Raw genomic sequence first — 25495 nt, 5'->3', positions numbered from 1 at the left:
AAAAAAAAAAAAAAAAGGTTGAGGTAGGATGAGTCATTATCTTGTATTTGTTTCTTCTGCCTATAAATTTGTTTGATGTGAGTCCAACTTAAAATATCATTAATAATTTCTCTCCCTGCCCCCTATATGTAGGTTATTGTTTTGATAAGGAGTCCTGGAGGTCTCCTGGGGTGGTGGAGTGAAGCTATAGACAATTCTGAAGTATCAAAGGAAAGCTCAATCAGGATATTGGAGAAACTCCTATGTAGCTAAAGACAAAAATGGCCTCAGGCTGCTTTGTAAATTATCATATCTGAACCAATATGATAGCTTATAAAATCATTGAGAATGCTCTCCAGTTGCTTACATAATTGTTTAGAGCTTGCCTCCAAAATTCAATCTTAGAGAAAATCATCCCCAAACATTCCAATTCCAACCACCAGCACATTTTAAAAATTCTATTCAATTATTTAACATGCTTAGAGGCATCAAATATAAGTGGTATCACCAAAGGGAAAAGATCTTTATTAAGAACAGGAATTTGGGAAAACATCTATTATTATATAAGATTTGTTAGTCATCAAAATTTTCTATAGCTTCATTATCAGCTTTAGGTTATGAACACAACTAGCTGTATGACTAAATAGAAATTTGAAAGTGGGAGATAGGAGAGCTGATTTTTATTAATATGGAAATATTCCTGCTCATTTCCAAAAATGTTTTGAAGTACCTGGAAGCTTTGTTAAAAATGCAGCATTGAGAAAGAAATGGTGAGATGGCTACTGTCACACACTGCCAACAGAAATGCAAATTTGCATGACCTTTTAAGAAGCTACTTGGCGATATTTCTTTTTTTCCCTCATGCTTCACTGAAGTATAATTGACAGATAAGAATTATATATATTTATGGGGTACATGATGATTTGACATCCATATACATCATGGAAATGTTATCATAACCAAACTATTTAATACATCTATCACCTTACATAGTGTGTGTGTGTGTCGGGGGGGTGGGAGGGTGGGTGGTGAGAACACTTAAGATCTACTGTCTTAACAAATTTAAAGTATATAATAAATATTATTAACAATAGTCAACATACTGTACATTAGATCCCCAGAACTTATTCATCTTACAGCTGAAAATTTGTACCTTTTGACAAACATCCCTCCATTCTACCCCAATCCCTACTCTCTGGCAACTACCATTCTACTCTGCTTCTATGAGTTCAGCTTTTTTAGATTCCACATGTAAGTCAGATCATACAGTGTTTGTCTGTGTCTGGTTTATTTTACTTAACATAATGTTCTGCAGGTTTATCTATGTTGTTGAAAATGGCAAGATTTCCTTTTTAGTGGCTAAATAATATTCTATTGTGTATACACACACACACACACACACACACACACACACACACAGATACCCACACACAGCACATTTTATTTATCCGTTCATCCGTGGACGGACACTTAGATTGTTTCAGTATCTTAGCTTTGTGAATAATGCTGTAGTGAACATGGGAATGCAGAGATCTCTTTGAGATAATGATTTCATTTCCTTTGGATATATTCCCAGAACTGGGATTGCTGGATCATATGGTAGCTCAGTTTTCAATTTGAGGAACTTCCATACTATTTTCCATAATGGCTCTACCAATTTATATTCCCACCAGCAGTGTACTATAGTTCCCTTTCCTCCAAACCCTCACCAATACTTGTTATATTTTGTCTCTTTGATAATAACCATCCTATTAGGTATGAAATGATATCTCATTGGTGGTTATCTCATTGTGGTTTTGATTTGTATTTGCCTGATAGTTAGTGATGTTGAGTACCTTTTCATATACTTACTGGCCATTTCTGTATCTTCTTTGGAAAAATGTCTATTCAGGTTATTTTCCCACTTTTTAATTGGGTTATATTTTTTGCTAATGAATTGTATGAGTTCTTTATATATTTTGGATATTAACTCCTGATTAGATATATGGTTTGCAAATATTTTCTCCCATTCCATAGGTTGCCTTTTCATTTTGCTGATTTTTTTTTCCCTTTTCTGTGCAGAAGCTTTTTAGTTTGATGTAGTCTCACTTGTTTTCTTTGCTTTTGTTGCCCAAAAGGCATATTCATTTTTTTATGAAATCCTCTATTTGGGCATTATTGTAACAGGAAGACATGAATGGAGGGAGAGCTCCACCTTGGGTAACTCAAATCCCCAATAGGCAAAAAAATATGCCTTTTGGGGTCATATTCAAAAGATCATTGCCCAGACCAACGTCAAAGAGCTTTTCTCCATGTTTTTTTCTAGGAATTTTATGGTTTCGGGTCTTACATTTAAGTCTTTTAATCAAAATCCATTTCGATTTAATTTTTGTGTATGGTATAAAATAGGAGTCCAGTTTCATTTTTTTGCATTTGGATATACAGTTTCCCCAATACCATCTATTTAAAAAACTATCCTTTCTCCATTATATATCCTTAGTGTCCTTGTTAAAGATTAGTTGACCATAAATGCATGGATTTATTTTTGGGCTCTCTGTTCTATCGAAAAGAGACACATTGGTCTATTTATCTCTTTTTACACCAGTATAATACTGTTTTGATTACTCTAGCTTTGTAATACAATTTGAAATCAGGAAATGTGATGACTCCAGCTTTGTTTTTAAATTCAAGATTGTTTTTTCTATTTGAGGTCTTTCGTGGTTCCATGAAAATTTTGGGATTTTTTTTCTACATCTGGGGCTGGAGAGGATGTGGAGAAATAGGAACACTTTTACACTATTAGTGGGGCACTGGCGTAAACTAGTTCAACATTGTGGAGACGTGGTTGCGATTCCTCAAGGATCTAGAACTAGAATACCATTTGACCCAGCCTCCCATTACTGCGGTATATACACAAGGATTATATCATTGCTGCTAAGAACATGCACACGTATGTTTACTGTGACACTATTCACAATAGCAAAGACTTGGAAACCAACCCAAATGGTCCATCAATGATAGACTGGACTAGAAAATGTGGCCACCATATTCACCATGGAATACTATGCAGCCATAAAAAGGATGCCGTTCATGTACCTTGCTAGGGACATGGATGAAGCTGGAAACCATCATTCTCAGCAAACTATCGCAAGGATCAAAAACAAACACCGGCATGTTCTCGCACTTACAGGGTGGGCAATTGAACAATGAGAATACTTGGACACAGGAGGGGGAACATCCCGCACCAGCGGCCTGTTGTGGTGGCGGGGGGAGGGGGGGGAGGATAGCATTAGGAGACTATACCTAATGTAAGTGGATGAGTGTAATGGGGTGCAGCATACCAAACATGGCACATATATGCCATATGCTAACAACCTGGCACATTGTGCACATGTACCCTGAACTTCAAGTATAATAACTAGAGTATAATAATAATAATAATAATAATAATAATAAAATGGAAAATGCGAAACTCCAGATTACAGTCAAATCTCATCCAAAGAAACTTGGCACTGAGTGTCAAGAAACATTTAACAGTTATAGATTAAAAGACTTGAAAGACAAAATACTTTAAAATATAATAATAATGAGTCACATGCTATTATATTCATTTAGTAGTTGTAAACAATACCACAAATCATTTTTCCAAACAATAAAAAATTTTACGTTTCAAAAAAAATGTGATCCTAAGTATTTTAGTCTTTTCGATGCTATTGTAAATGAGAGTTTGTGTATTTGGATATTTGGTTTCATTTAATGTGAAATTCCTGCATTGCCACTCATGTGATAGAAATTTCAGTATTTATTATTACTCCTGTTGTAAGTTTCCTGTTCTAGTTGAGACACTCCTGGGTTTAGATTTGGGAAGGAGCTTCGTTTGATCAGGATTGAATTTCCCAACAGTTTTCAGGCCATGTGACTCTTTCAATGAAAATTCGCCCCTGGGAAGTGGTTTTCCTGAAGTCTAACAACTCTCCTTGTTCAGTAGTTCTTTAGTTTAGTTTACAGTGAAGTCAGTAATTTAGAAAAAAAAAGCCTATTGAGTTGTTAGCTTGTTTATTGATGGGACAAGTTGTCCTTGCTTCTGTTGGTGAAACAGAAGTAACAATAGCTGAGTACTCAGGTGGAGGACAGATGGGATGAGAAAAAGCAGACCAGGTGTTCTTTCTCCATGGCTCTATTGGGGATTTGAGTTACCCAAGGTGGAGCTCTCCCTCCATTCATGTCTTCCTGTTACAATAATGCCCAAATAGAGGATTTCATCTGCTCTACAAACATTGGTGTTTTCCCCACTGTTGCATTGAATGCTACACTGCAGTGTAATAGGAGATTCCAATTTGAATAGCAGAGATTGATTTTATTTTATTATATATATAATATATGGGGGTTTTTTGGTGGTAAACTACCATGCATAAGATATTTTTATAGTGAATCTGCTGTTCCAAATTCTAAGTAACCCACTTCCTCGTTAATTTAATGGCTGTACTTTGCTGCCTGTGTTATTTTAATAATATTTTTAAGAAAAAATCTCTGCCTTTCCAGAAGCATTAGAATTAATATGAAATATGGACAAGACTAGAAACCAGTCATAGACTGGTAAAAAATTATAATTCTTACTTTTAAGAAATAATATAGACAATTCTCAGATTATCTGAAACAGAAACCTAATTAGAATTTTCAGATCATTTCTGCTCTTGTATTTTTTTTCTTCATTCTACAGTCATTATTATATACCCATTAGAAACCATGAGCTAGCCTGGGCTCTGTGAATATAAAAATAAAGGACATATATGATGCCCATTCTTGTGAACCCTGGTTTGGTAGGAAAGCTGACAGATAGACAATTACAATAAGAGTGAGATAAGTGGTGGGGTAGACAAAGAAGCACAGACGCTCTGAGAGCTCAGTAGGGGCTTGTGTCCCAGAGAAGGTGATGTTGGAACTATGTCCTAAGGATATAGGGAATTATCCAGGCCAGAGGCATTGTGAGTATAGCATGTGCAGACAGAGGTGGGAGAAAACATAGACCCTGAATTTTCTCTCAACACCTGTTTTCCCCTCTTTCATTTTGGAACTAAACTCTCCAAGTTCTAGCTGAACATAGGGATATCCAACTAGAGATTACAGTTTCCAGTCTAGTTTTAAGATTAGTTATGGCTTATGAGATACAAGCAAAAGTGATGTGGACTGCCAGTCTCCTTTGGGAATGTTAGGTGAAAAATATCTGTCTGCTAGGAATCACAGTATTTTGGCTTCTTTGTTATAGCAGCATATTTAACAGTGCCATGCTAGGATGGTTGGATCATCATCCTGAAACCTTTGGGGACCCTTTGAAAGATTCAGATGTGTTTGCTGGAGTTCACAGCTGACTATGACTTTTTTCTGAGATAAGTATTTTATAGAACTTAAGAACCTCAGATAGTCCTCAACAAAATACTAGCAAACCAAAGTCAACCCCATATTAAAAGGATCATTCACCATGATTTTCCCCAAAAATGCAAGGATGATTCACCATATACACATCTAGAAATGTGATACATCACAATAATAGAATGAAGGATCATATGGTTTTTGATCATATGATCATCTGATTAGACGGAAAAACACATTCAACAAATTCAACATTTTTTCATGATAAAAACTCAACAGTTAGGTACTGAAGGAATACATCTCAATATAATAAAGGTCATATGTGACAAGTACACGACTAACATCACACTTAATGGTGAAAAGTTTAAAGTTTTTCTTCTAAGATCAGGAACAAGACGATACCCATTCTCATCACATCTATTCAACATAATATTGGAAGTCCTTGCCAGAACAATTAGGCAAGAAAAAAAGGCATCCAAATTGGAAAGGAAGAATGGAAATAATTGCAATTTGCTGATGACATGATCTTATATATAGGAAATCCTAACAACTCCACAAAAAAGTTAGAACTAATAAATGAATAGAGTTAAGTTGCAGCATATAAAATAAAGCAAAAATCAGTAGCATTTCTATGCACTAACAACAAACTATCCGAAAAAGAAATCAAAAAAGCAATAGCTGCAAAAGATACTTAGGAATAAATTCAACCAAGGAGATGAAAGATCTGTAAACTGAAAAATATAAAACTTTGAAAAAAATTGAAGATGACACAAATAAAAAGAGAGATATTTTGTGTCCATAGATTGAAAGAATTAAAAATGTCCATACTAGCCAAAGTGATCTACAGATTCAGTGAAATCCCTATCAAAATTCCAGTGCTACTTTTCACAGATATAGAAACAACAATCCTAAAATTCATATGAAACTATAAAAGCCCCCAAATATCTAAGGCAATCTTGAGCAAAAAGAACAAAGCTGGAGGCATTAGACTGCCTGACTTCAAACTATATTACAAAGGTATAGTAATTTAAAAAGCAAGCTATAGGTATGAAAATAGACACACTGACCAATGTAACAGAAGAGAGCCCCCAAAATGAACCCATGCATTTATGGTCAACTTATTTTTGCCAATGGTGTCAAGAATAAACTATGAGAAAAGGACAGTCACTTCAATAAAGGGTGCTGGGAAAACTGGATATCTACAGGCAGAGAAATGAAATAAGACCCTTATCTCATATCATATATAAAAATCAACTCAAAATATATTAAAGAGTTAAACATCAGACTTGAAACTGTAAAATATTAGAAGAAAGCATAAGGGAAAATATATACAACATTGGTCTAGGCAATGATTTTTTGGGTTTGACCACAAAAGCTCAGGCAAGAAAAACAAAAATAGACAAATAGAATTACATCAAACTAAAAAGCTTCTGCACAGGAAAGGAAACAATCAGTAGAGTCAAGAGGCAACCTATGGATTTGGAGTATATATTAACCCCTATGATAAGGGGTTAATATCCAAAATATATAAGGAGCTCAAACAACTCATTAGCAATAAAACAAATAACCTGATTTAAAAAAAAAAGCACTGAATAGGCGTTTCTTAAAAGATGTCATACAAATAGCCAACAGATATATGAAAAAATTCTCAACATCATTAATCATTGGAGAAATGCAAATTAAAACCACAATAAGATATCACCTCACACCTTTCAGGGTCGCTATTATCAAGAAGTGAAATATAACAAGTGTTGGCAAGGATATGGAAAAAACAGAACCCTTGTACATTGTGGATGTGAATGTAAGTTAGACATGGGAAAACTGTATGGAGGTTTCTCAAAAAACTAAAAATAGAATTACCATATTATTCGGCGATCTCACTTCTGCATATATATTCAAATGATTTGAAATCAGTATGTCAAAGAGGTATCTGCATGCCTGTGTTCACTGTAACATTATTCACAATAGCTAAGTTGTGAAATCAACCTAAATGTCTATCATCAGATGAATGGATAAAGAAAATGTGGTATATAACACAAGGGAATGCTATTTAGCCTTTAAAAAAAGTGGGAACTTCTGTCATTCACAACAACATAAATGAACTTAGAGGACATTATGTTAAGTACAATAAGCCAGATACAGAAAGACAAATACCACATGTTCTCACTTATATTTTGGATCTAAAACAATACAACTTATAGAAGCAGAGAGCAGATTGGTGCTTACCAGAGACTGGGTGGAGGGAATGAGGAGATGTTGGTCAGAGGGTACAGTGTTTCAGGTAGACAGAAGGAATACATGATAAGTATTTGAAGTAATGGGTGGTAAAAACAAGAATCTCAGGTAGGTTTTTAGTATTGCTTACCTTGCAGTTTCAGGGTTGGTGTACCTCAGAACCCATGTGATTACTGCTGTAGTTCGAATGTGTCCCCCAAAAGTTCATGTGTTGGAAACATGATTGCTAATATAACAGTATTAAGAGATGTGGCCTATAAGAAGGGATTGAGTCATGAGGGCGGAGCTCTCATGAACAGATTAATGTTTTTATCATGGGAGTTAGTTCTTGAAGGAGTGAGTTGTTATAAAAGTGAGGTTGGCTCTCTCTTGTGCTCTCTTTGGCACTCACTTGCTTGCCCTTTCACTTTCTGCTATGTTATGACACAGCATGAATACCCTTGCAAGAGGCCAGTATCATGCTGTTGGACTTCCCAGCTTGCAGAATCATGAGATAAATAAACTCCTTTTCTTTATAAATTACCCATTCTGTGATATTCTGTTATAGCAATAGAAAATGGACAAGTCGGTCACTCATTGGCCTATGAGGAGTGTACAATTTTCTGGAGTAAATAAATGGGGAAGGGTAGGGAAGGAGGGACACAGGGAGAAACGAAGTGAGATGGCTCTTAGGTAACCTTTTTCCTCCTGTTGCTCACATTTTCCTCACAGTATTTCCAGCTTTGAAAGTCCCAATGCTGGCAGTTCTTCCCAATGTTCTGAGAAAATGGGAATATGCCTGGTGTGCCGGACTAGTATTATTTGACCCTGTGTGGGAAATACCAGCAATCACACTAGGCCCAGGGCCCCCTTCCTCACTGCTCCTACTCTGTCAGGGTTTCCCAGCCCTCCAGAGATTCAGTGGCTGCCACCACTACAAATGGAATATCCTATTCCCCTTGTCAGTTCAAACTGGGGATGCTCGGAAGGAACATTATTTAAAACCAATGTTTTTAAACCCACAAAATCCTAGGGATAGATGAGCCTACAAGGCATGGATTTCTTATCACAAGATAGTTTATTCACATGAGTTTGTTTGATTGGCACCATTTTAGATAATCATGCCTGGATCCTGTCTCCCTTCCCTTAGCTTGGCCTCAGCTGAAAGAAAAGTTCTCTTGCTTGTGCTTTAACATGGTTGATCTGGGCAGGTCTGGAGGAGCTCTGGAGGTCTGTAAAGGAGGTAAGCTCTCCAGGAGGCTGAAGTTCAGAAAAACTGGAATTAATACTCCTTTTACTTAGGATTGTCTCTTCTCAGAGTTAATCAATAACGAGACTGAAATTTCTCACCAGGGAATGATGTAAAATCAGTAAAAGGTTCAGAAGTGGTGGCCGGGGATTTACATTAAGTGTGACTGGTCTTAGCCTCATTGTACATGCCAAAAAAAAAAAAGCATACATTTTATTTCTAATTGCGTTAAAATACATATAGTTCAGTAATGTTATATGTCTTCACATTGTTGTACAACCGATCTCAAGAACTTTTTCAACTTGCCAAACTGCAACTCTATATCCATAGAACAACAACTCTCCTGTGAAATATATGCATATATTTTAACTGAAATATTTTTCCCCATCTCTTCACTTGGCTACCTCATCTTTCAGGCCTTAATTTAGATGCCACCTTTTCCAGGACACCTTCCATGATCATTTATGTTCAGTGCCCTGAGTGCCCTCTTTTGTATGACTTGTTCTGTTTGACTGTAATTATATGTTTAATTTAGACTGTGAGCTCTTCAATGGTTGGCGAGGGGTCAGTCTTATCGATTGTTGTCTCCTCAGAGCTTAGTGCCTGAAAAGGAGGTGCTTCGTAATTGTTAAATTAAAAACCATCTGTAACATTACCGAGACTTACTTTAGACCCAAGTGAAATGAGTTGGGATGGAGTTTAGACAGATCACATCTGCCCACAGGGTGTATATCCCAAACCTTCTGTCAACTACTTGTACTTGAGAGGAAAGGGAGGCACCAGGAAAACAAAACCTTCTGAGAATGACTCTGCTTTCAAGAAATGAAATGATAGGAACACATGTAGTATGGGGGAAGGAAAATAGGATTGGAAATTAGAAGTCCTGAGGTAGAGCCCTAGCTTCTCTACTAATTACCTTTGTGATCTTAGACAATTCATGGAACCTCTCTGAATGAAAGTTTCCTCATCTGTAAACTATGGCTAACATAAAACCTGCCACCTTCTGTCACAGAGCTCTTGTGAAGTAATGAAAATGCTTTGTGAACTATAAAACAGCATAGAGGCATTAATTATTAGAACTGTAATATTACAGTGAGGGTTGTAACTTAGGGAAGGGCAAGCAGATTCCTGGATGCCTCCAGGAGTCTGGAGGCTCCAAGTTCAACTTCACAGATAATTTTTCTTTGGAGACTGAGCTGAGGCTTTAGAACCTGATTCTCTCATAGAGAATGGCCAGCTTCATTTTCCTTGACTGCATTGCTTGGCCTTCAGGGAGGCCAAGCAATATGCAAAAGGGATAATATGAGAACAATAAAAATAATTCCTGTGTAGAAAATCGAGATTTAGAGAAAGCAAGATTGGAGGTCAGGAGAAAAATCACAGGGTGAGTACTGGGGACATGGCTGAGACTTTCTTTTTCAGCCATGTGAACCCAGGCAAGTTTGTTCTCCTGGAAACTTTACCAGGCTGGTGTCTTGCTCCAGATGAGCCTCTGTTTCAAAATGCAATTGTAGTTCAAGAGCGTTTCAAAACGCCAGAAAACTGGAATAAAAATCTTTTTTTTTTTTTTTTTTGTAAGAGTCATCCCATCAGCCTGGATGCTCTGAAGTTTCCAGACTGTCTTCTCCCTTGTTATAAGAGATTAAGAGATATCCACTTAAGGGGTACCATGAAGTTGCTCTAACTTTAAGTTTAGACTTGGAGAAGTTAAAAGCTGTGCAACCTGATCTGAATAGAAATGTGGTCACAAAGCGTAAAGAAAGTCAATGAAAACAGGATTTTAATATTTTAGAAGCCATTTCCTCTGCTGCATTGGAAATTCAAATAGAACGGCACGGGGGCATGGGAATTGGAAGCAGAATATAAAACCTACCAGGACAGAAAAGCAAAACAGATATGCCTCATTTCATTGTCCATCATAAATAGTTCTTAATAAACAGCTCAAATATGGGAAACTTTCCTTGTCTTATTTAATTTCAAGGAATAAAAAGCAAACTTAGGAACGCAGGTGAAGTTTTGAAATTGGGCAATTTTGGCCCAGTTATTATGCTGTTAAATGTTTATGTATATGAAACATATTCTTGGAAGATGTCTGGAGCCTGTCGGTTACTTCAAATCACTTTCACATCCACATCTGTTTCCCATTATGAATCTCTTCAGATTTGATTTTTTCCCTATTGCTCACTTTCTCATTGTAAAACTACTAATATATTTATTTAATTTTACTTCTCCCATGCTTTTTGTTCCCTTTGATGTGTATAAAATATGTCTACTACCCAGAAACACCCAAATGGAGAAGAGTAATTCTTAATGCTAAAAGATTGGTAAAATCACTTTTCCTTTGATTCAGTAAATAGGGCTGTCAGTTTGGTAGGTGAAAATGTATATTTGAAATCTGACAAAATGCCAACATATGACATCAAATTGTGGGCCAGGAACACTCCCATTGAGTGGATCCTCCAGTGACACGTTAGGAATGCATTTGCTGGGAAGGCATTCCACCCAACTCACATCCCTCAAGGTGATTAATTGCCTGGTGTGTCTGCTTTGTGCTTTGAACTTGAAAAGCCCAATATAAATACAAAGTATCTCAGGATGGGGATGGTGGTGAGGATGCTAATGACAGGATGATACATAAGAACCTTAGTGAAATGTGACTTTAAACACTTAAACAGAATTCAATATTTTTTCTCTCTCTTTTGTTTTTCTTTTTGACACAAGGAAATAGCATTTGAATCCATGCAGGAATTCACTGGGTTTGCTTCCAAGATGGCATATTGCTTTACTTCCATTCACAATGATTTTCAGGTTTTCACACACGGTACATGAATTACTGGTTCTGTGTTCCCATCACTTCAGCTGCTATTAACAACTGGAGAAAAGAATCTATAAAACTGTATAGCCTATACTTATCTCTGAACAGATTTAATTGGCCACACCTTAAAAGGAATTCCTTCCTTTTAATATATTGTGCAACCAATGCTTCCCCCCAACCCCACCCCACTGCCTCCTCCTGACTTCCAATCAATTTGGGGCCCAAGGCTGGTGTAATCCATCGTTGACAGATATGTTTAATAAGCCTGGCTTTGAGCATTTGTAGCTGAGGGACTGCGGATTAGGTTTTATCTTATTTCACATCTTGATTAATAATCTGGGAGGAAGCTTCGACATGCTAATGGAATGAAATTTGCAGTGTGAATGAAGCTGGGAGACCTTGCAAAGCAAGAGGGAGCTTAGAAAAGCCAGTGTGGGGTGGGCAGGTGGGAAGGCCTGTGTGAGGTGGCCCCATGGCGCTGTTCTGCAGAGGGGCTGTGGTGAGAGCCAGAGGCCGGACCCTTTCCTAGTGTTGCCACACGGGATTTGAAGGGCCGCAGCTTGTGTGGCTGCCCAGCACAGAGCTCTTTTGCAATGTGTTACTCACTGCTAGTTCATGCCAATTTTGGGAAAATAATCAGAAACACAGGTTTTCCACATTAAGGAGGAAACCGGACAGCAGCAGTGCTCAAACAGATCTGGAGGCAATACTTCCTTATGGGGTGGGCTGTTGGGAAGTGTTTCATGAATGGGCTTCACCACCTGCACATGTGGAAACCTCTTGCTCTGGTCACCTGAATTAATTCTCTTGGCCTATCAAAGTGCTTCTAGAACAGCTTCTCTACTAGGGGAGAAATGCCACCTAAATCTTCCTCCAAACAGAAGCATTCTCCAATGATCGAAAGAGCTGGATCTCTGTGTTAGAAAAATCTTAACTTGATGTTCTCTCTGATCTATGTACCCATTTTAATGAATCTAGTAGAGGCTGAATACTCTGACTCCCCTTCCTGTGGTGATATAAATGCTTTCCCCGCAAGGTTCGAGTTAACCCAGCTGTCTTGATTTGTGCGAGGAGTACTGGTGGGCCAGTTTAAAGTGAAAATGGAGCTAGAGAGCACACAGTGTGGCTTATTTATTCTCGATTACTTTGCCTGTTGCTTTCCAGTGGTGACTTTCAAGAAACAAATAAATTATGCTTTTAAAACAAGAAAGGAAATTAGAGTCAAAAGTCTTTATTTCACTCCATCTCTGTCTGAACCTGAGGCCTGTAGAGGAGACTTGCCTTGCCCAGAGTTACCAGGATGGATATGAATGAAGCTGGGATGTGAATAGTTCTTTGCTTCTCCTTCCATCCTCTCTCCCTCCACAGAATTCCTGAGCTGCCCAGTATTTAGACTGTAGGCCACATGGATATCTGTCATGTCCTGGGGAGACTCACTAGATAACATATGGCTTTTGATTAATTTATCAGTCATAGGATCAGGAATTTTGAAGATTTGGGAAAAGTCTTATGACATACTTTATGGAATTTTTTAAATGTACCAGAAGTGAAGAACATGTTAACTTTTGAGCACTTTGCTCATAGGAAATGTTGCTCCTGAAATTTTCAGAGAAGGCATGGAAAAGGAATCAGGGCAAGAATTTGATTTTTGTAAACTCTTTTGAAATTACTGTCAATTTCAAAGCTATTTATGTATCCCAGTTCTTTGGCTTGGTGAATAAAGGAAACTTCTGTAACATCTGGAAAGATGAAAATGCCAAACAAATTATACCTCCCAATGAACCCATTCTGTTGTAGTTTTAATATCGAGCGACATACTGGTTAACAATCTCAGTGCATTGTCATTGAAATGATTGGAAGAGAGAAGGCTTTCATATCAAAATTAGCCACTTAAGAGCAAATTGAAAGATAGGGCAGGGGAGGACTCTTGGAAGAAGAAGGAGAAAATATAATAGAAATAATTCATGGAGACCTGTTATTTTAGTTTTAGCACAGTTTTTACTGTGTGTCTGGCAGATTAATATATTACTACTTATTCATCATAATATTTATCTGTGAAAAAAGGTGAAAGTTTAATTTATTTGAAGGTTGTTATTATGTCTTGGAATGAAGATATTGGACAAGTATAAATGTAAGTGTGATTATTTTTACTATCTTTGAACTCCTGCCTTCAAAGTCAGTGGTGAAGGAGGGGTTCCTAACGCCTAGGAGTTTGTGACAGGTCTCTGAAGTATAAATTTTGATTCACCCTAAATATGAAAAACATGTATTTCCCAGAAGAATATATTTGGCCTTTTAAAAAGTTTTATTTTCTAATAAAATAATGCTGGTGTAAGGGATTTTTTTCTAAATGTATAACTTGCTTGAATTGTGTGAGCTTTATAAGTTTAAGAGCATGTGGTCAAAGCAGTGTGTATGTATAGAAGTACAGAAAAGCCCTACTTAAAGAAAGAAGTAAAATAGTGGGAAGGGAAGCAAAGGAAAAATAAAATCAAGTTGAAATCAAAGGAGGGGTAAAAATGTCAGTGGAAAAATAGGAGAGTCCAAATCTTCTTGAATATTTTATAGCAAGCTTTAGAGCAAGCTTGATCACCCAAAGGACACACCGCAGGGATTAGTGTTCGAAAATGAACAACAGATGTTGCATGTCAACAGATAATATCCCAGTGGGTGAAGAGCATTTAGGGTGAAAGAAAGTAAAACACATTGTCAGGTGGTCTCTGGTAGTTTGGGTAAATCTTTGATGAGGAATAAGTTTCTTGTGTAACTGTCAGAGGTTTATTGGAGCAACCCAGTGATTTTTCCAGTTAATGGGGTTCTAGTGAATATGCAAGGAAGATTAATCAGGTAATGGTCACTTATAGAACATCACTTATAAGTCACTGAACTTTGACATAAACCCTTCTTTGAAGGAGGCTATAACTGAAAATGACTCTGATTGACAAATATCATTGAGGAAGTTGGCTTGAGTAGGGAGGAATTATTGCTCTTTTTAGCACTGAGACCTCCTCAAAAATATTTTTCCTGGTCACTACATTTGTAAGGTGGCTGTATCCTACTTCCTCAGTGATCTTTATTCCATTTCTCCACTTTACTGTCTTGATTTATCATTCTGTGAAACTGTGTACATGTTTGTTTCTTTGGTCACTATCTGTCTTTCTTATCAGAATAAAACTCCATGAAATTAGAGATGACCTTCATTTTCTTCATCACAATATACCCAATGCCTAGAATAGTGCCTGGTACATGGTGGGAAGTTCAAAATGCATCCAGTGGTATTTCAGACATAATATTTAATTCTATAACTTGAATGAAGAATCAATATATTAAGTCATGATAAGCAGAAAGATAGAACTCAGGGAGAAGAGAAGATGGAAGAGACAGACAATTTACAATTTGCGTATCTTTCATATTTCTTGACTGTGGATTAAGAAAGTATCAAGTCTGGACTGCTGAGTGTAGACAGTCTCTGATCAATCTGATGTCTTTCAGAAACTTGCATCAAAGGACAAGACAACATGGAAGTGATGTCTTTATTTCAAGTGAGACCACTGAGCATCAAATATGTCTATCAGCTCATTCTTATCTCATCTCTTCCTCTCTCCTGCCCCCAACTTCCCTAAACAAAAATACTGAGGATTAATGTTCTATTTTTAGAAACTAGGACACTAACTTTTCTGCCAAAATAATTAATCTATTCACTCAGTATATATTATTTGATAACATACTAAGCAATGGGGCCTCCCAAAGAGACTAAGACATTGTTTTAACTTTGGATGAACTTTGTCATTAATGACTAACAGATCTCTAGCTGATATTGTGATTGGTGAGATTCCAAGGTTATTGTTCTCAAATGGGAATAATGACCCTGTTAGGATCTTTTGGTCTCTAGCTTTATTGCTTTGCTTTGGGACATCAGTGGGAAAGGGAAAGATCTAGAAATGGAATTTGTATAACTTACGTTCACTGAAAATAAGACTCAAAAATTAAATAACCGTTTCAAAATGATTGCCATCTTAAATTACTGACAAAATTTTAAAAATAATTAACAAAATTATTCTGCCAAACACTTCATTGAGCTCTGTTCCTCCCATTAATTTAGTGAGCTTGTTTTTCTTCTGTGAAGGGTCAGTTCTGTTCAACAGATTGAGTGCCTACTCTGTGGTACTGTGTCTATCCAAAATGAGATAGACAAAACCCTTGCCCTTAGGAGCTCAAAATCCAGTGGAGGAGACAGACAAACTGTAACCAAAAATACTACAATAAGAACAGAAGTCTGCACAACATCCTGGAGTAGCTCAGAAAAGGGTCGGTTAACTCTCTGAACAATGAATGAGTAAAAAGAATAGGGAGGTGACGTAAGCCAAGAAGGCCTACCTTTTTGTGAAGAGGAACTACTTCAAATCTCTCCCGAATCTGGAGGGTGGAAGTGCAGACATCAGTCTCGCAGAAAGGTTGGCACTGGAGAGCCTGTGAGTTGTTCCAGGTTTGTTTCTCAATCTAAGCATTGAGATCGTGGTAGGCTATATGGCTTTAGTATTGGGAGATGAGTCTAGCCTATATTTTTTCATAAAGGTAAATTTATTTTGCTTAAGAAATGTCTCTTAATCTGAGACTATGTCTAGTTTGGTGTTTAAAATATTGTTTCTTTTGCAAAATGATAACAATGAGAGGTTATTGTTGTTTTAATGCATTTATCTGGCAGAGATATACCCGGGATCAGGAATCAAGGGGAGTCAACAGAAAAGACAACAGGAGTTAAGCAGAAGTGACATGTTGATTGTGCAGGAAAAGTATCTCTTCAGAGCTGTTTTTAAAACCTTGGTGGTGCATACTTGTGCTCTGTGTGTGTGTGTGTGTACACATGTGTTTTATGACACTACTGTGTACTGGGCAGTCCAGCCATAAAAATGGAGGGAAGAACCACTGCCTGCTTGGCTCCCTCCTGGCAAAGAGAAAAGGTAGAGATACAGTGGAGAGACAGCAACAATCTCATTAACAGTCCTTTCAATCAGTGGTCCATCAGGGAGGCAGGTGGTGAGGTGAGGAGATGGGGAGGGGAACCTTTAATCAGGTAGAGGAACTGAGATGGAATTTCTCACCTTTTTTCTTCACAAGCCCTGCTAGAGAGCTGCTGCTTTATTCTGTAATCAGATGGGTGTGGGTTTGAATTTGAGCTCTTTCACTCACTAGCTCTCATAGCAGTGCTATGAAAATGAACTATGACAACCTGTATGATAGTTGTTTAGCAGAGTATCTGGCACATAGCAAATGTTCAGTAAATATTACTACTGCCATCACTGTTGTTATTAAGTAGTTCCATTCATACTAAACCACCACTGCCAATCCAGAAGCAGAAACTACCATTAATCAGCTTTGGGGAAATATAAGAAGTAGGACCTGAGTGCTGGAGGTTAGAGTCGTTCCAGTAAGGTCTGGGGATTGCAGCAAAGGAGAAAGAGCAATCCTAAGGACAAAAGCAGCGAGGGCAAAGGAGTCCTGCAACTGTTCAGCCAACAGTGTCAGTAAATTGGATTTAAGTTAGTCAGGGATGGGGAGAAACAAACAAAAAGCAGATGCCATTGGAAAAATAAAAATAACTAGGATGACAGAGATATGTAAAAACAAATCAGTCCGTAAATTTATATGGCAGGATTATGAACAGAATCCAAATATCAAACAATTTTATGGTCTAACTATAACCTTCCCTTTGAAATGAAGATATCATTGCCAGTCCTTGAGGGTTCAGCACATTTTGGATTTAAATTAAATGTATAAATCTCCTTCTTCAGTCTGGAATAACCAGATTTTGAACATTTTAAGCTACCTTCTCTGTCTTGCAGCTTTAAAAATGATAACACAACGTTATTTGTAGTATTGACAATAATATGTAATTATCTTGCTATCTTAATTTGATTTAGAAACAGATCCAGCAGAGAAAGTAATGAGGTTTCCTTTAAAGGAGAGAGTAGGTAAGATAGGGTAGAGCTGGCTATGTCCGTAGTCCCAGCATTCTAGAATTCAATGACTCATGCATTTATCAAACATGGAGTGAGCAGTGGGAAATACAGGTAAAGAGAGTCTCAAGGTGCCTCCCTGTAAAGAGTTTATAATCTGGAGAGTAATGAGACATGAAGAAACAATACAAAGTAATGTGGGAGATCGTAAAATAGGGACTCAAATAATATGCTATGGGAGTCTAGGGGAAAAAATCCCCAAACTTGCGTTGGGTTGTCGTCAAAGATTTCCACAAAAAGAATGCAGGCTGAATCACCTGAACAGAAATTTTCAGAGTAGAATTAAGGACTGAAAGGGTAGGAGGTAAGGTGGGGACAGGTTTTCAGGGTAGAAAGCTGTCTATAGAGAACATGTCACTTTCAGAGAACAAGTATTTCACTGTGGCTGGAATAAAGGATACCTTTGGGAAAATGTCAGAAGATGTGATGGGAAAGGTAGGCAGGGGATAGATCACAAGTGGATTTTTATGACTCAATAACAAATTTGAATTAATCCTGTAGGTGGGGGAGCACTTTGAGCAGATGGCATTTTAGAAAGATACTCATTGTTGATGTGGAGACTAGATTCGATTGTTTAGAGACCAAAGATGGTGACTCAAGGTAGGAGGCTACCACATGGTATAGGTGGGATGTCACAAGGTAGTGGTTAAACTGAGGCAGTGGTTGTGAGAATGGAGAGGAGGGTGATAATCTGGGTATGTGGGGAGTGGTGATAGTGTGGGTTAGGAATGAAGATGGGGTGTTGGATTATATTCTGAATTCTCCCTTAGGAGCTAGGTAGATGAAGATGCCAATCATCAATGTAAAGGATAAAAGACAAGTTAAGGTTTGAAGGGCTTTCTTCAAAATACACTCCATTCTTTGAATTAAAATCAGTAAAAGGATTTTGGGTGATAAACTTGCCATGTGATTCACAAGTCCCCATCTCCCAGACTTTGTGTTTTTTTTCCTCTACTTGGAATGTTCTCCCTCAACCTTCTACAAATTCAAGAGCTATCTATTCTTCTAGATCCAGCACAAATGCCAACTTTCCCAGGAGGCCCTCTTGCGTCCTGCAACAGTCAAAAGTAATTTGCTCAGTGGCTCACTGTTATGTACCAGTTGTGTGACCTAACCACCCTCTCTTTCCATTTTGTCATCTGTAAAAAGGGGTTAGTATTAGTATCCACCTCACAAGCTTACTTATTAAATAAATTCACTTGGGTAAAGCAATTTGAACAGTACCAAGCACACAGAAAGCGCAGTAATGCTGGCTGTTATTGTCATCCTCCCTTCTGGTACTAAACCATTCCTACATTGTATTATAGTAGTTAATTATGTAAGTGTCTGTCTCCCTGACCAGACTACTCCTTGAGGGTAGGAATCATCTTTTGAATTTCTTTCAGTACCAAGCATAATGCCTTACACAACAAATATTTATTGATCCACTGAGCTCTTCCATACTGTTGTTTTGGGCTACAGAGTTTTCTTGTTTAGGGCAAGCAATACATTTCAACTTATTTTTCTCCCCTCAGGCTTGAAGAATCAGCCCAGTGTTTGAAACAATTTAAGGGGTATAGTTGATGGTTAAGATATGCTGTCATTCATATTTATGGTTTCCTTAATACTAAATACTTGGGCAGGAAAGCGACCACTGATTATTTCATTTTTCAAGTGGGAAACCTGGCCTTCTTTATTACTTGGTTTCCAGGAACGGTGAAAACTGAGGACTATTTGTGATTTTCCAAAGAATATCTATATTATCTCAGAATTCATAACTTCCTAGTTTTTCTATCTACTTCACTGATGCTAAGCTAAGAAAGTGACTTACTATCCAATTGTACACCCACGCAATAATTGTGTGGTCTAATAATTCAAGGCCATATTTTCCCAATTTAATGATAAGTATGTCTTAAATTCTTGTTTCTAGTAAGGCTAGTCCATAGCAAATAAAACCCATTGTCATCTGAGTCTAGTCGTGGCCTGTCTTTTTTATAGGTGGTTCCACATAAGTGAGTTTTTCAGGTAACTAAAGCTTGTAATTCAGATGCCCAAATGGTTTTCATTTTAATTACATGGATTAGAAATTATTTAAAATAACGACTCCCTTTTTTTGCTTTCTTAAGCATAGTATCTCAAACATAAGAATACCTTTTATTGATAAGTTATTAATGTACAATTTAATTAAATAAGCTTTTATTTAGTACTGTACCACATACTAAATGCTGAGGACCCAAACCTAAAGATTTGAATTCCGCCTGCTATGCAGTGCTTTTATTATTGTGGGAGTGACTCTGGGAGATATTGAGCTATATAGGACTGTTTGTCTCTGCACTAATATCTCTTAACTGCTCTGCCCTTTTAAATTTTTAGATACACTTTTTTGGAATTTTTCCAGCTTCTGCTTCTCTGTTGTGCTGTGTCAACCACCAAGTTGTGCCAGCTGAGAATTGTGGTCTCAGGTCTCCATCCAGATCTTTGGTTGTGTGGCCACGTGGATTCAGACAGCTGAACTCGAGCATGGAGGCATAGGCTTTCCCTCTAAGGGTCTCAGGAAGACCACCAAACATCAGGGGAAACCGAGGCTGAGGTCTACATGCAACAGTGTTTGAAGAGCATGAGAACACACTGAGACCAGCAGAAAGGTATATAAAGTTTGTTAAGTTGAGAAACTCAGATAATCTGTCCAGCTGTGCCTAGCTCCTCTGGATTTAAGGGACCTTCTTTTTCATGGAAAGGAGTTTTTCTGGAGATCAGCCTCTGAAGGTGGAGCCGAGGCCATGATCACAGTCTCCTGTGTGAGAAATCATTTCCTGATGCTCCTGGCATTCTTCCAGAAACCCCTCTTTCCACTTTCTAATGCTGCCATAATTACCTATAGGTTACAAAATATTTTCTGTCTGTTCTTGCTAGAAAAATGTGTGAAGAGAGAGTAGATAGGTTCTAACCCTTGGTCTATGATTTAGGCCATTCTTGCATTGCTATAAAGAAATACCTGAGACTGGGTAATTTATAAAGAAAAGAGGCTTAATTGGCCATGATTCTGCAGGCTGTACAGGAAGCATGGTGCTGGCATCTACTCAGCTTTGGGAGGCCTCAAGGAGCTTTCACTCATGGCAGAGGGTAAAGCAGGAGCTTGCCTGTCACATGGTGAAAGCAGGAGCAAGAAAGAGAGGAGGGAGCTGCCACATATGTTTAAACAACCAGCTCTTGTGCGAACTCACTATCATGAGGACAGCATCAAGCCATGAGGGATCCACCCCCACGACCCAAACACCTCCCACTAGGCCCCAACTCCAATATTGGGGATTACATTTCCACATGAGATTTGGAGGGGATAAATGTCCAAACTGTATCTGTCCATTTGTAATCTACATGAAATTTAGTCTATTGACTTTATAGTATCTCTTTGTCTTTCTGTATTGCTTGGTTCTTGACTATTTGTGGGGATAGTTGATATCATAAAACAAATGAGTTATCACGGTCTCTGGAACTGTTATTGAAATGATTTTGCCAGTATTTTCTAGGAATATATGTCAAGTTTTTATGCTTTCATTTTAAAGACATTTTCTTTGTTTTCTAAAGATAAATATTACTTAACACTATCAGCAACTTCATTATCCACTTCACTTCTTTAGGAGTTTTAAAAAAACACTGATTAGTGGCACTAAAATAGTTACATTAAATGCTCTGAAATGTAGCTCACCAGAGAATGTAGATGAATAGTATTTTTCTTAGTAAAATATGCTGTTTAAACTCCTCTTCCTCTCTCATTTTTCTTAATCCTTCTCTTTCCATTTCCTCTCTATTAGTATTTGGACTCATTAGACTCAACTACCTCCTTCCCTTCTGTTCTTTATCTGGTATTTAGTTAACACTATATTCTAGGTGCTCACTGTAGGAGCTTATATTCTAGAAGGGAGGGCAATGTACAGAAATTCCATAATAAAACAGAATATGTGCTTAAATGCTATAAGGATTATAAAATGTATCAGGAGAGATTCTTCATTAAGGAGAGATGATTCTTGATTGAGTGATCATAATGGTGATTAATTAGCAGAGGACAAGTTTTTAGAAATGTACACTCTATGTAAATCTATTTAAGTTTTTCTAGATTCTGGATATTAGTCCTTTGTCAGACGGATAGATTGCAAAAATTTTCTCCCATTCTGTAGGTTGCCTGTTCATTCTGATGACAGTTTCTTTTGCTGTGCAGAAGCTCTTTAGTTTAATCAGATCCCATTTGTCAATTTTGGCTTTTGTTGCCATTGCTTTTGGTGTGTTAGTCATGAAGTCTTTGCCCATGCCTATGTCCTGAATGGTATTGCCTAGGTTTTCTTTTGGGTTTTTATGGTTTTCAATTTTACATTTAAGTCTTTAATCCATCTTGAGTTAATTTTTGTAAATAGGTGTAAGGAAGGGGTGCAGTTCAGTTTCTGCATATGGCTCCCAGTTTTCCACATAAAAAAAGTGGGCCCCAAAGGATATAACAGACCTTCTCAAAAGAAGACATTTATGTGGCCAACAAACATAGGAAAAAAAGCCTCATCATCACTGGGCCATTAGAGAAATGAAAATCAAAACTACAAACGAGATACCATTGCATGACAGTTAAAATGGCAATCATTAAAAAGTACAGGAAAGCAAGCAGATGCGGAGAGGATGTGGAGAATAGGAACACTTTAGCAGAGCTGTTGGTGGAATGTAAATTAGTTCAACCATTGTGGAAACAGTGTGGTGATTCCTCAAGGGTTCTTAGAAACCAGAATACCATGTGACCAGCGCATCCCTTACTGGGTAAGTGATACGCTCAAAGGATTATAAATCATTTACTGTAAAGACCGCATGCACACTTATGTTATTATAGCAAGTTCACAATAGCAAGACTTGGAACAACCAAATGCCCAACAATGATGACCTGGATAAAGAAAATGGGGCAGCATATACACCATGGAAGACTATGCAGCCCAATAAAAAAAGGATGAGTTGCATTCCTTGCAGGGAGCATGGAGAAGCTGGAAACTATCATATTCTCAGCAAACGAACACAAGAACAGAAAACCAAGCACTGCATGTTTTCACTCATAAGTGGGAGTTGAACAAGGAGAACACATGGACCCAGGGAGGAGAACATCCCATGCTGGGACCTGTCGGGGGGTAGGGGGCTAGGGGAGGGATAGCATTAGGAGAAATACCTAATGTAGATGACAGGTTGATGGGTGCTGCAAACCACCATGGTACATGTATACCTATGTAACAAACCTGCATGTTCTGCACATGTATCTCAGAACTTAAAGTATAATAAAAAAACACTCTCTGATTAACTTATGAAAATCTAAATTGTCATGCTTGTAATAAGAAATATGCACTCCAAGTTTCTAAAAAGTACAGTTGGAAAATATCAGAATGAGAATGGACAAGGTTGGAAAGAAGGCAAAGGCAGAGTCTGGAGGCCTTTGAAGGTTGGACTAAGGAGTGGATGCCATCAGTACATCCATTCTGTGCTTCAAATGAGCCTAATATGGTGTTGCTACATGGCTATCATTGGGAACCAGGAGCCACTAAGTTTACTAGATTTGATTGGGGAAAGGATAGAATCTGGGTCCAGGCATTGACAGAGCAATAGATGCTGTCCCTCTTGACCAGCTGGCCCCTGACTGCATGACTCCATGGGCAGAGCAGCCTGTGAAAAAGCAGATCCAGTTCATTGAGGCCACACCAGTGGTAGAAGGAAGGTGGTTACAGGGTGGGGAGGCCAGTGTGGACCTTCCCATGGGCTGACACTTGACCCAGATAAGCTCGGAAGTCAGGCGTATCTTTACACCTGTAGGCTTTGCCCCCATTTCTTTCCTCTATGTTTACTATGAATTTTGCTTCTTTTCTGTCCTTCCTTCTCTCATCTTTTCTCCATTTTTCTTGCTGTTTTGTTTGTGGTATATTATATTGCCCTGTGCTCTTTACTCTTCAGCTGCCCTCTGCTTGACATGAAAGCTGTCTCCCTACCCTGTCACCTCTTCCCTTTGGTCAGCTCTATCCTGGATACTTTTCTCTCTTTCTTCTCTTCTGGCCCCTGGAGCGGGGAAGTATTCTTCACTATTAGGTGGATGTACCCACGCAGTTCTACGGACTCATTCTGAGCTGCTTTCCTATCTCCCCTAATCTTACTCAAAAGTTCCTGTCGATGGTCTCAGTCTCATTCTTGACTTTAGTGGCTGCTATTAGCCTTCAGGCCTGGTTAATATCTCTGTCATACAAATTGTAATATGTTCTTAGGGTGTGTCACTGGTTTGTACAGCTTTCACCAGTTCAAGTGCTCTTGCTCTTCTACATGTACAGTAAATGCAACCAAAGACAACACCAGCTAGATAAACTCTGAAGCAGTGGTACTCTACTGGGTTATTTTGTCCCCCAGGGGACATTTGGCAAAGGCTGGACACACTTTTGGTTGTTACAACTGTGGAGATTGGGGAGGGATGCTGACACCTAACAGGTAGAGGTCAAGGATTTCATGAAAAGTCCTATAATGCACAGGACAGTCCCTACCCTGAAAGAATTCTCCAGCTCAAGATGTCAATATTGCTGAGGTTGAGAAACCCGGATCAAAAGGTATTTGTCTTGGAGCTTGCAGCGTGGTTGAATATGTAAATAATGAGGGCTAATTAAAAACAAATTAAATTGCAATCACTTAGGAAAAACAATGGGAGAATCTTGAGGTGGCAAATAGTAAAATGTGCCTAGTTTAATAACAACAAAAATTATTATTTGTGCTTTATTGAGTACTCATTTTCACTTATAAAAATTATATTCATTAGATCTCCCGCCCTTCCCAATAACCTGTGAGTTTGGTATTGGATATATCTTGCATATAAAGAAACTGAGGCATAGAGAATAAGATGACTCTCATAAGGACCCCAAACAAACATCGATTTTATCCAATGGAAAAAAAAAAAACAAACCCCACAGGGCTGTTCTCACAGCTTAACTGGAGCTACAATGGCAGAAAATAAGGGCAGGAACCAAAGCTGCTGTCACAAAGAAAGGACTCTCCCAGTTCTCTATTTGGTATTTAAAAATAGGAGAGAAAACGGCATAGCTTGAATCTGAGATAATGCTTGCCACTTTGTGAATGCTCTTACAGTGCATCGCCTTCGAAACAAATTGGCCCTCGTCTACAAAGGTTTCTTTTTTGTACTCTCGCAAACTCATTTTTAATGGCTTGTGCGGCATCAGTTGTGCCCCTGAGCTGTAATGAAGCGCTCTGCAAGTCACCACAAGCGAGTCAGAAATGAATCTCACAGAGAGGAAAATGCTGGAACGTTAATAGGTTTTAATCCAAGGTAAGCAAACCTATTGAGCCACCAGCATATGCTTTATAAAAATCTAAATGTCATGAAATTTTCAGCAGTCTTCCCTTGCCTGCAAATCAGTTTTGGTCCACAGACAGCCAAGTAGGGATCAGAAGGGAAAATTCTCAAATGCACATAACTGCCCAGGAGCACACCTTGAAGAGTTTACAAGCACCATCCAGGCAAAACAAAGAAATAATTGATAGAGCACAGGAAAAACTGGCAGCTGTGTTGGGCAGGCATCTGAACAGCCTGTGAGTGTGGCAGACATCTTGCAATATGTTTGATCCTATCTTCAATATCTTGGGTGGAGAAGGGTGTTGAAATCTGATGGTCTCTGTTACACGGGGTTTCCCCTTAGGTTTTTATTTAAGTGGAAAAGCAGGGTTTGTATATTCTAATTTATTACATGGATCCTAGCCAATTTATGGAGTGAGATTTAATTGCTCAACACCCAATTTTAAAGTTCATTTTCTGCAGTACCTTGGCAGCTTTTGATAGATGTTTGTTCAGAAAATAACAATCTGTGACTATTAAAGTAAAATAAA

General features: G+C 38.0%; 1 long non-coding RNA gene across 1 annotated transcript in view; it reads left to right on the top strand.

The window, feature by feature from the left end:
- Positions 1–25495, top strand: part of LOC108544291 (uncharacterized) — a 238320-nt gene that overhangs the window by 199378 nt on the left and 13447 nt on the right. Inside the window, exon 5 of the long non-coding RNA XR_001889792.1 lies at positions 19976–20247. This is a non-coding gene — a long non-coding RNA (uncharacterized LOC108544291). The remainder of the gene's footprint in view (positions 1–19975; positions 20248–25495) is intronic.

Source organism: Rhinopithecus bieti, unplaced genomic scaffold (genome assembly GCF_001698545.2).
Source record: "Rhinopithecus bieti isolate Rb0 unplaced genomic scaffold, ASM169854v2 scaffold_26425, whole genome shotgun sequence".
Lineage (NCBI taxonomy): Eukaryota > Metazoa > Chordata > Mammalia > Primates > Cercopithecidae > Rhinopithecus > Rhinopithecus bieti.
This window is presented reverse-complemented; position numbering and strand designations above follow the sequence as displayed.